Here is a 12,984-nt window from a genome sequence, read left to right as displayed (position 1 = left end):
TTTAGTGTATGTGCCTGATATTATAAAACTGCACTGAGAAATTACATTACTTTTCATTCAATAAACTGCTGATTTATGACCATAATATCATCCATAGTATGGAAATGTCTCCTATTTTGTGTTCCAAAAATCGAAACATGTTGTACTGGTACAAGGGGTCTGAAAACCTTGCTGCCAGCCATGATGTTTATCAGCTCGACAAAGGAATGTCTTTCCATACTGTTGTCTCAGATGGTTGTAAATAGTGTTTAATTGAAAAATACAATACAGTTCCTGATTCTTCAACATGTGGGATATTGCAATAACTTACTAGATAGTTTGTACAAGAGTTACCACCCATACAGGATTATTTCGGACAGTCCGATAATTAAGCCCGGTGTCCGGACGGGTGGCTTTTTGCGGATCACCGGATGTCAGCTGCCTGCCCATTTCCTTCCCAGCATGCACGTATATGTAAGTGACTTCAAAGTCACTTTTATAATGTTAGCAAAGTAACCTGGGCGCAGCTGACACTCCGGTTCGGGTTTTTGCTGTTGCAGTGGTGACAGGCAGTCTGTTCACAGCAGGGAATCCGGCACTGGTTTTGTGCTCACAGTCTGTGATGTCTGAGTGGGGCGTGGCAGCACCTGCTATATAAACCTTCCTCTCAGGCTAGGCAGGTGCTGCAGAATCCTAGTCAGATAGTCAGTCAGCCTTGTCCTGTGCCTAGTTAGTTTCTAGCAATTGTATTGTATGTTGATTACAGTAATATAGGTCTTGGAGTTTGCGTCTTTTCGCCTTGATCCAGACCTAGCCGTAATCAGGAGTTGTGACTGTAATTGCTGGGTCCCTGTACCACCTTGTGGATCCAGCTAGGTTGCTGTTACACTCCCTCATTTCCTGTGTTACTTTTCTCACTGTGCAGTACTCACTGGTGTCAGCTTGGAGGCAGCTAGCCGAACCTGTGTGTTTCAGGTGAGCTCAGGTCCTGATATCTTACCCTTTCCCTCAGTGCAGAGCCCACGGGTGTCAGCTTGGTGGCAGCTAGCTGAACCCGTGTACTGCAAGCGAGGGGTACGGGTTTAGAATATTTTCCTATGGTCTTCTTCATCTCGGACCTAGGAATCTATAGGCCTCCCTCTGTAGTACCCTGTTGGAACTGGGGTTGCCTATAGCAACAAGTACATTCACGTGTCGAAGCATTACACCAAGCTCCACTATAGGTATCTCTCCTGTTACCGGAGAGATACTTATTCTCTGATACTAGAGACGCTCTATCAGGTGCATTCATACTGCCAAGTGGCATAACATATATGCTTGCATCTTCCATATCTTTCGATGGTCGGTGACCATCGAAAGATGTGGGAGGTTCCCCCTGCCCTGCGAATGGATGTTACAGTGTAAGATCCATTCGCAAACCCCTGGGAGCGAGTTGCCCTCGCAAATGGGTGGCCCCAGCCCAAGGGGGCATTTCGTGGCTGAGTTGCTATTGTCCCTAATCTTCCACTTTTTAATAATATTACTTATAGTTGGAATATCCAGCATGGATGAAATTTCACAAACCTTCTTATTACAAAGGTGGCATCCTTTCACAAACGGTACCACTCTTGAAGTCACTGACAACAGCTGTGGCCAAATACTTTTGTCCATATAGTGTATATATATTTTTTCCGAACGTAACCATACATTAGCTGGCCTTAGATACCGCATGATATATTTAATCCAGAAACCTGTGGGAGAGATCGTAACCATCTCTCATACCCCTTTCAGACAGAAAATCCTCCAAAACCCGGCTAGAACTAGGCTGAAAGGTGCTGACCCCCTTTCACACACAACAAAAACCTGGGTATTTCCCGTGTCGACCCCTTTCACACAGAAGCCGGATTTTTCCTGCAATATACCATGTGTCATAAGAAAAGGACAGTTTTAAAGGCACACAGTGATGTGCTCACTGCAGTGCATTAACCATGGCACAAGGATATGTTGTAAACACGTTTTATTGTTTTTATATACTGGTAGGTACATGTTACCTCACATGGCTGTCGGTATATTTGCAATGTTTGAGTACACTGTGGCATCTTTTGACTGTCCCAGTCATCTGTTTGCGGATCACCTCCTCCCCTCTCACTGCCAGCAGCTCTCACCTCTTGCTTCTTCCAGTGGGCCATGCTGTCCTTTCTTCAGCTCCCTAATGACCTCAGAGGCCAGCCCCAGTGCCATGCCCTTCCAGTCAATCAGAGAGGCCCATCCTCACAACCAATCAGTCAGCACCCCACCAGGAGAGCCTTACAATGTGTAATAATCCCAAAAACCCAGGACGCACCCTTTCAGACAGCCGGCGACCCGGGTTTTTGGAATTCAGACCCGGAAAAAACCCTGGTAAATTCCAGGGTTGAAGCCCTGGTATTTAGACCCAGGTTGACCCTTTCAGACAGAGAAAAAACCCGGGTCTACCCTCCTGGACCAGGGAAATTCCTGTTTTTTTTTCCTGTCTGAAAGGGGTATTATTGAAATGGGAAACTGAATGGATCTTTTGCCTTATTCTAATTGCACCTAAAGGATTAAATTAATATTTATAATTTGCAGCATTTCAATGAGTTCTTCATAAGAGCCCCTTTTCCCAGTGACTAATCCTGATTATTTATGACTACATATATCTTTGTTATTATTTTCTAATCAATTTTTTTATTTTATCTTTTACTGCATTCACTTAAAACAGTGATAGCCAACTCCAGTCCTCGAGAGCTACCAACAGTTCATATTTTCCAGACAACCTAGCTACTGCACAGGTGCACTCATTACTCACAGACACATTTTAAAAAATCCACAGGTGGAGCGAATTACTTCACATGTGATTCTGTGAGGAGATCTGGAAAACATTAACTGTTGGTAGCTCTCGAGGACTGGAGTTGGCTTCCCCAGACTTAAAAGATAGCACCACTAGCCAGCATTTGATCATTGGATTATACTGTATGCAGTATCTTCTGTAATTTGTACATTCCCAAGGTTTTTAATATTTTTTATGTTACTTTTTGTGACCATGATGAAGGGTCACATGATTTTACGATGTGGTCGCGCAGATGGCGTCATCCACATAGGTTGTCAATATATATATATATATATATATATATATATATATATATATATATATATAAGACTTTGATGATCCTATTCTGTCTCCTATTTACAAGTACTCCTTTGAAGCTATGGAAAATTCTTAGGAAAGTTGTCCAGAGATATTAAAAGTATTTCAGCACAGATCTCTGCAGACTCAGCTCCTGATCTTGTACTTTTCCTCTGATTATTTTAGCAGAGAACGAAGTCACCACTTTGTACCCTGTTTCCTCTTGTAAACATGTGGACATGTTATGGCCGATTCTTGGGAAAACATAACTGGAAGCAGCTGCCAAATGGCTCCTATTCTCGCCTTTTATCTCTGCAATGCAAAGGTAATGAGCTGTGTGATGCCCGGGAAGACAGATTCTTTGCATCTGTGATGTTATGGCAGGCTAAAGACACTAGGGGTGGGATGTATCAACGCTTACCGTCGTGCTGACATCCCGTTTTCGCTTCCGCCGACTGTTCGTGTGATGTATGAATAAAGTTTCCGATTCTTGTTCATGAAAAAACTCCCCCGGGTTGAAATATCGCGGAGTTTCCGGCGCGCAAGATCATCCCATAGCAGTGTATTGTAGCTGAAGCGCTGTGTTATGTATTAACACTCGCAGCGCTCAGCTTTTTTTGGACATAATTCGCCTTGTATTGCTGGCGAACTGCAGTTGTGACAGTTCAATTATTAAAGTATAATGTATTTTTACAGTGTGTTATTTACCTTATGAAAACAGGTTGTGCTGTGGGATGTATTTTACTTGTATGGGAGGCAAGATTGGTTCTTTTTTGGAAGGTGTGAGGCACAGATCATCAGGGCTAGGCAAGAGGCAGTGCCTAGCCCTGATGATCTGTGCCTCACACCTTCCAAAAAAGAACCAATCTTGCCTCCCATACAACAAGTAAAATACATCCCACAGCACAACCTGTTTTCATAAGGTAAATAACACACTGTAAAAATACATTATACTTTAATAATTGAACTGTCACAACTGCAGTTCGCCAGCAATACAAGGGATAAGTCAAACAAAAGCTGAGCGCTGCGAGCCGGGGAAACCCAGCCAGCAGCAGGACGCATCTGCGCATGCGCACAAAAAAAAAAAAAAACAACGAAAAGATTCCGACGGAGGTCTGCATTACCGCAGACCTAAGAAACAAGGGAAAAAATCATATGTAAGCACCTGAAGAGGGATTACCTTATGGATGCGGTGGGGGTCGCGCTTCCCCGAACTCACGGATCTCAGTCTGGAGTCTTCTCTTGATGCAGGAATGGACACAGAACACTTGACAACAGGAATGTTTTGACCTTTTATTCTAAAACGGTCAGTTAAAGCATCAACCTCTTTTGCGGAATAAGATAACAGTCATTTCACGATATAACCATACAATAAATGCAATAGAACTTATACAAGGCATAAACAGCAGTATCACATTTGACACCATACAAGGCCTATGGAGCTACCGGTAACTCTAAGTCACTCCGTACCCGGCCTATCACTGTGGCTCGGAGAGCCAGTACTAACCTCCACTGAACTGCGAGTGGGTACACAACTTACGTTTGACTGCAGTGATAGGGCCAAATGCGAGTGAACCTTACGACACTCTGTATACTCACAAATTACGTCGGCAAATCACCATGAAATAAATACACCATTTAACCTGAGTACCCGGGTACACATTCTACCACTAAGACCGGTCAGTCCAGATGAGGGGCCTATGCATAGGACTTTAAGTAATTAATTTCTGCTCCTGTACATTCTATAGGAGGGTGCAATTTGGTGCATGAACCACTGGGTGGCAGTATTGTTCTAAGCAGAGTCCCTCTCCTTCACTGAGAAAGTTAGTTAGCAATATGGCAAGGAGGCCTCCGTTGGCCCTTATAGTGGCTTGTTTCCTTACCGGGGCAGAGGGATAAGTGAATCTAACTGGGAATGCTTCCTCAAACACTGTGCAGGTATTTAACAGCCAGGCAGTTCTCTCTAAGTCGAATGAACAGGCTGGAAAGTCTGACAGACTATATGGTCAATACTGCGGGGAGAAGTCTCCTTACACGGGTTCCTCCCTCTTTGCATCAGAGGACTTTATCATTAATTGCCCCACGGGCAGACTCACGGTTAGGTAGGTCACACTGGGGCCTGGCAGGCGGTCGGCTGCTTCTGCTGCTGCTTACACCATGCTGCTGGGCTCTGGCTACTATGCTCTGTGCTACCCACGTGCTGGCTGCTGGGCTCTGGCTGCTGGGCTCTGGCTGCTGGGCTCTGGCAGCTTGACACTGTGACTGCTGTGTTCTCTTGAACAGTTTGCACGCTGCCTGACTGGCTCCTTCTCTCACAGGCTGGGCTGCCACTCATTACTGGAGCTCTGTGCTGCTCAAGTGTCTGGCAGGCTGCATGGAGAAGTCTGTGCTAGCTGCTAACTTCCTCAGTCACCTCTGACCTCTCTCTTCCTGTCACACTCCAGCCTGTCTGTGTTTAACTCTTTAGGTCTGAGCTGTGCCTAGTGCTGGGGTATATTAACCCCTGGTTAACTGGAATGCACGGCACCTATTATTCCACAGTTATGGGGTGTTACATCCGCCCATACTTTTTTATGTGCGTGTCCTCACGCCACGCTCTCGGAGACATAAGTCCGAACCTTTCAAAGTTCTGAATCCGTAAAGTCTCTTTCGCAGTCCGAATACTACCGACAGTTATAACAGTGTCAACATAAATGAACAACCTATACATATATACATAAATATAACATCAGAACGGCATGAGATTATTACAGCTGGAGCTTATTCTCGGTACCGGGCTGGAGTCCTCTACAGGTTCTGTAGTCAGTATAGCCGGGATGGACGGTATGCTCCACCCTACGTTCAACAGCAGTTCCTGCGGGCCCCTGGGCATGCTCCCGGTGGCGACGGTAGGGGCCTCCGTCTGTCGAGAGCATGACTTAGGCTGGTTGCGATGTACCCAGTGCAGTCGAGTCCCGTCTGGTTCTCCGCTTTGGTGGACTTCGATTGCTGCCGTCGGGCTCTTGGTGGCCACGTAGGGCTCAGCCTCCCATTTATGGTGAAATCTACGCCGTGGATGACTGTTAACGATAGGGATGAGGTGATTCCACTCCTCTTCAGCGAGCGGCTTCTCTCCTCTATTGGCGGGGACAATGTTCACTCCTGAGAGTAGATGCCGTGAGACTGGGCTGAGGGAATTCAGTGCCTCCATCTGTCCACTTTGGCACCAATGGGCATGCCTGCGGAAAGGACGCCTTTCGGGGCCCGGCCGGTTTCTTCTCTCTGGCACCCCACCTGGACCCGTCACGTTCACCGCTTTGGCATCCTTTTCCTCCTCCACCACATCGAACTCCACTGTCTCGCCTTCTCTGAGACCGCACAGAAGTCTCCGCGAGTGGCACTTCCTTAGGGCTGTCCGATGAACAAAAACGTCATCCCTTGTGCCGTTCCGGTTGATGAAGCCATATCCCCTTCGGATGTTAAACCACTTGACCGTCCCTTGGGTACGCGGGGCCAGCACTCTCTTCTCCACTTGGCTCCCCTGGACGCAGATTATGTGCTGTTGGGTGATCTCCCCAGCCTGGTCTTGGTTAACTGGTTCCTGTCTTAACGCTGCAATCAGCTCTTCAGGGCAATTCCTTAGTACGTTCATGCCCAGGATGATGGGGGCAACTCTCCCTTCCCCGCAGGTGATCACTAAATACCCCTGCCTGGGTAAACAAGTTCGTCCAATCTGCAAATCTGCTTCCCAGTACCCGTTGCAGATGACCTCTCGGCCATTGGCAGCGACCACCTTCACTTGCGTGGGGGGCTGTCTGAACGGTACTTCTTTTCCCCAATACTTTTGGAGAGTGGGTAACTGGATCATGGATACCTGTGACCCGGTATCGATCGTGGCCACTGTCTCTATCCCGTTGATCACTACTGGGATCCTCGGGCATTGTCCTACATATTGGGCCCACCATTCCTCCGGGTCTGAGTCTACTCCCGGTGTTCTCCCTGAGGTTCGGCCTTCCTGACAGTGTCGACAGATGGGCCGGCCTTGATGGTTGTTCTGGTCTGAGGCTCTCCTCCCATATTCTCGGTGTGGGTCCCTTTGATTCCGGTTCGACTGCTGTCCTTCCGTCTTCCATCTGGCCTCCCCGCGGTTGGACGCGGTTTGCTGTGTCAGCTGGCGCATGTCTCGCTGCATCGCAGCCATCCCGAGGGCCAGGTCTTCCACCTGGCGCTGGAGGGATTGGTCTGGATGTCCCGCTGGCGGTTGGCCACTCTGGATGGTCCGGTCTTTCAGTCGGCCGACTTGTTCAGAGCTCGTGGCCACAGGTCCTCCAGCCCCCGTCATCTCCGGATATTCTATCTCGGGGTCGGCGTGATTCCCGATGGTCAGGATGGCAGTGTGCTTAAAGTCGTCAAAGGACTTCCCCGGCATCTGCATCGTCAGGATTCGCAACTGGGTCTTGATGGTGGGGTTCGACGCTCCCTCCACAAACTGGAGGGTGAGCGCCTCGTCGCTGTTACGAACCTCATCTGGGTCAGCCGCTTGGATGAGCTTCAGGGCCTTCTGTAGACTTAGGGCGAAGTCCCGGAGGGTCTCGCCCGGTCGTTGTTTTCGACCGTAGAGTTGCATCTTCAACTCCGGGAGGGTGGCGGTTTCGAAGATCGTGGCCAGCCGATTCAAGATCTGGTCGGTGCCCTTCTTTTGGTTGTCATCCCACGATTCGACCTCACTGAGGGCGGAGCCTGTGAGTTGGCCGATTAGGATCTGTACCCTCTGTTCTTCGCTCGGGGTGTATAGCTCTGCTATAGACTTCATCTGGTTTTTGAATGCCGTGAACGTGGCGCCCTTGTTGGGGTCCCCACTGTAGGTCAGCATCCATGGGGCCCCGAAGTAGTAGGGTAGGGTGATGGGAGCATGAGGTGTCGGTGCTGGTGCAGGTATTACCACTGGGGCGGCAACCTGCTGTTCGGCGTTGGGGGGCACAACGGGTGCCTGCCCACCCCCGGCCTGTGGTGTGTCCATCCTGGGATCGGATTATACTCCGCGTCGACTATATCCTGTTCGTGACGCCAGAGAATTGTAAGCACCTGAAGAGGGATTACCTTATGGATGCGGTGGGGGTCGCGCTTCCCCGAACTCACGGATCTCAGTCTGGAGTCTTCTCTTGATGCAGGAATGGACACAGAACACTTGACAACAGGAATGGTTTGACCTTTTATTCTAAAACGGTCAGTTAAAGCATCAACCTCTTTTGCGGAATAAGATAACAGTCATTTCACGATATAACCATACAATAAATGCAATAGAACTTATACAAGGCATAAACAGCAGTATCACATTTGACACCATACAAGGCCTATGGAGCTACCGGTAACTCTAAGTCACTCCGTACCCGGCCTATCACTGTGGCTCGGAGAGCCAGTACTAACCTCCACTGAACTGCGAGTGGGTACACAACTTACGTTTGACTGCAGTGATAGGGCCAAATGCGAGTGAACCTTACGACACTCTGTATACTCACAAATTACGTCGGCAAATCACCATGAAATAAATACACCATTTAACCTGAGTACCCGGGTACACATTCTACCACTAAGACCGGTCAGTCCAGATGAGGGGCCTATGCATAGGACTTTAAGTAATTAATTTCTGCTCCTGTACATTCTATAGGAGGGTGCAATTTGGTGCATGAACCACTGGGTGGCAGTATTGTTCTAAGCAGAGTCCCTCTCCTTCACTGAGAAAGTTAGTTAGCAATATGGCAAGGAGGCCTCCGTTGGCCCTTATAGTGGCTTGTTTCCTTACCGGGGCAGAGGGATAAGTGAATCTAACTGGGAATGCTTCCTCAAACACGGTGCAGGTATTTAACAGCCAGGCAGTTCTCTCTAAGTCGAATGAACAGGCTGGAAAGTCTGACAGACTATATGGTCAATACTGCGGGGAGAAGTCTCCTTACACGGGTTCCTCCCTCTTTGCATCAGAGGACTTTATCATTAATTGCCCCACGGGCAGACTCACGGTTAGGTAGGTCACACTGGGGCCTGGCAGGCGGTCGGCTGCTTCTGCTGCTGCTTACACCATGCTGCTGGGCTCTGGCTACTATGCTCTGTGCTACCCACGTGCTGGCTGCTGGGCTCTGGCTGCTGGGCTCTGGCAGCTTGACACTGTGACTGCTGTGTTCCCTTTAGAACAGTTTGCACGCTGCCTGACTGGCTCCTTCTCTCACAGGCTGGGCTGCCACTCATTACTGGAGCTCTGTGCTGCTCAAGTGTCTGGCAGGCTGCATGGAGAAGTCTCCTCTCTCTGTGCTAGCTGCTAACTTCCTCAGTCACCTCTGACCTCTCTCTTCCTGTCACACTCCAGCCTGTCTGTGTTTAACTCTTTAGGTCTGAGCTGTGCCTAGTGCTGGGGTATATTAACCCCTGGTTAACTGGAATGCACGGCACCTATTATTCCACAGTTATGGGGTGTTACACATACATAACGCGGAAAACTCCGCAAAAAGCCTGCGAAAACAGCACGAAAAAAAGGACTCCACTTCACTACAGAAATGCGAGTATTGATAAATCCCGCCCTAGGGCAGGGGTGGCCAGATTTTTGTGTCCCGGTATCTACTTTTAGTTCACATATTTAGCGGAGATCTACCATTGTCAATGGGCCTGATTCGGAGGTGGCCTATAGACTGATATTTTGTTTTGCTATTCCGCATGCATGAAAGTGCCGTAAACCCTTACTGCAGACCCGTAAATCTAACTATACGATGGCGGGCACAGTTGCACTTGGCATTGCTGCCAGTAGAGATGGTAACTGTATATTTTTGCAGATATGAATATAAAAGAATCAACAACTATACATACATACATACATACATACGTACGTACATATGTTGCATCCACCTCTGAACCAGGCTCACATGCCCTGTGCTTCCTATGTTTCCTACAACAGGTTTTGTTTTGCTGACCGCTCTTACACACATACAGTAGGCCCTTATTCTAATCGCCACCTTCCCCTGCATGTTTGCGCTGGGAATCGATTGTGAGCGACTGCGCATACACATATACCATTATGCGCACGTACAGCCACTTGGTGAGAGTGGGCTCGGCGAACTACTTGTTTGCCGTTCCATTGGCACCTAGCAGTGCGGGCAGTGGGCATATCAAACTTCCCCCCAACATCAGTTACATCTCTGACAGCTGAGACGGAATACCCATCTTGCTATATTCCCCTATTCATTCTGGTCCAGCTCCTTCCCCCATGCTCTTAGTGTGTATCTACCATTTACATTTTTTATTGTCAATGTAATTGTGTGATATGATTTTTTCATTGTTATTAAATATCTTGTATACTCTTTCATCAAACAAGCGCCACTTCTCTTTTCTTGTTGCTCTTGTTTAATTGGGATTGACAACCCCATTGTCAAGTGGCAGCTCTTAGCGGAACACCCCTGGTAGCGCCTGTCTGTGCACCTTAGGGAGCACACTGAACCCTTTCCGGGCAGGGCACTGTCTGCGGCCTTGTCTAAGATCCATCTGGCTGCAGCCCCGGCTGCGATGGCAGAGATTTTCGTCCGAGGACTGCCGGAGCCCGCCCCCACTCCCCTATCGATTTTGCTGCCCCAGGGGAACTTAATGGTGCCCCCAAAGAGGACCCGCAAGGGAGGAGGTAACGGCTCTCATAATGGGGGGGGGGGGGGCAGCAGATATGGACCTCGGCCCAAAGTTGGCCCAACAACGGGTTTTGTTTTGCTGGCTGATCTTACACACATACAGAGTTGCTTCAAATTTGCAACCTCTTACACCCCCCTGCCCAACCCCCCCCCCCCCCAAAAAAAAAATACAGTAAACTTGTGTACTATATATACTGCACAAGAATACAAGTGATTGTTTTATTGAAAACCATAAATGAGGGGGGATTTTGTTAAAGACAACTCGCCTTCTGTGATAGATAAATCGTTATAGGACCTATTAGTCATTGGCTGATGACCAGGACACAAGCACGGAACCGCATACTCAGGTGGTATATTAACGGAACAGGAGGCGGCTGTGCTCCAGCAGCATCACCCAAAGAAAGCATTTGATGGTGTGCGAACATCGATTGATTTCTCTCCTATTCGGCCACATGTGGGGGGATGTGTTAGGGAACACATTCCCTCGCTTGCTAGCAGCGGGGGGGGGGGGGGGGGGCAGATGTTCACTAGGCTGCTAACATACGCAACCTACCGAACAGTCTGTATCACTGGAACCATTACCACAGCCCACAGTTATCACTCCTGAGCTGTCAGCAATCCACGTGGGATCATGCCTATATTATATGAAATTCAGAGTTTAACAGTTTCCAAATGTAACACGGAATTAATATCGTTTTTCTTATTTATTTTTTTTACTGTCAATCAGATATGTAATTATTGTCCGTGACTGGAACCTCGTTTGATATTTTCCCTTCAGCTATCTTTAAAATGGTGTAACGGAGTAATGTGGATACAGAAAGTGAGACCATATTCCTTATTCTGTAAGCGGCAGAACTATTTCTGCAGTGTGAATCCTGTTCTACCCCTTTCACATCGCAAAATGCAGGGTCCCACTGAGACTTTGAAACGGTTCAGTCCCGGAGCAACCCTGCATTTTACTCTGTTCACATCCCCTCAGCGAACTGCCAATATTGCCGGTTCGCTGACCTCACCCAGGGGCGTAGCTGTGCATCATCAAAGGCGGGGGAGGAGGCAACGCTTAGTGCTGGCGCTGCTCCAAGCACTGCCTCCTCCATTGGTGTAAATGGGAAACGGGTCTCTCAACCTTAGTAACCTGTTCACACCGCAAAGCAACACGACAACAAACTGGTAAGAACCCTTCTTTTTTACCGGTTCATATTGCCGTGTTGCTACCGCTTTGCAGGACCCGATAACCCCTTTCACATCGCACCAATTACCGGGTCTTACCGGCATGAACCTGGTAATTACAGTAGGTGCGATGTGAAAGGGGTATAGGCTGCTTTTTATTTTACCCTTGTATGTCCTATTGTCATGTATTGCTAATTGCACATTGTAACCTACGTAGTGCGCCCAAGATGGCCGACTCACCTGGGACTTTCCTGTGTAGAAAGAGCCGTGACTGGTTCTGATAATTTTGTAATTAGGAATATAATAATCTTTGGCATTGATAACACAAAATGTCTGTCACACCTTTGTATTTTATTCATTGTTTCTGTATTCTCTGAAAACCTAAACTTCTGTAATACGTTCATGTTATCTGTAACGTGTCTTGTGCCGAACTGGAGAAATTACTTTAGAAATCGAATTCTTCTTCTTCTTCCTCTTTCTCTTCCTCCTTTGTTAAATCTTCTTTTTATTTGTATTTATTATTATTATTATTATTATTATTTATCAGGAGTTAATAACCCATATATCATATATTGCATTATTCACATACAGTACAACACATACAAATATAATGTTTCCCTACCAAACCTTGAGCACATATTAGTCAGAGGCATTGATTCATTACTCCATAAGCCCCACCCATTTGTATGGTCACCTCAGTGATCAGGTTGTAAGCCTACTCCATAAGCCCCACCCATTTGTATGGTCACCTCAGCGATCAGGATATAAGCCTACTCCGTAAACCCCTTCCATTTGTATTGTCACCTCAGTGATCAGGGTGTAAACCTACTCCATACACCCCTCCCATTTGTATGGTTACCTCAGAGATCAGGGTGTAAACCTACTCCATAAGCCCTTCTCATTTGTATGGTCACCTCAGTGATCAGGGTGTAAGCCTACTCCATAAGCCCCACCCATTTGTATGGTCACCTCAGAGATCAGGGTGTAAACCTACTCCAAACGCCCCTCCCATTTGTATGGTTACCTCAGAGATCAGGGTGTAAGCCTACTCCATAAGCCCTGCCCATT

The sequence above is a fragment of the Crinia signifera genome, chromosome 2, assembly GCF_055691185.1.
Source record: "Crinia signifera chromosome 2, ASM5569118v1, whole genome shotgun sequence".
Lineage (NCBI taxonomy): Eukaryota > Metazoa > Chordata > Amphibia > Anura > Myobatrachidae > Crinia > Crinia signifera.
Note: the sequence above shows the minus strand (reverse complement) of the source record.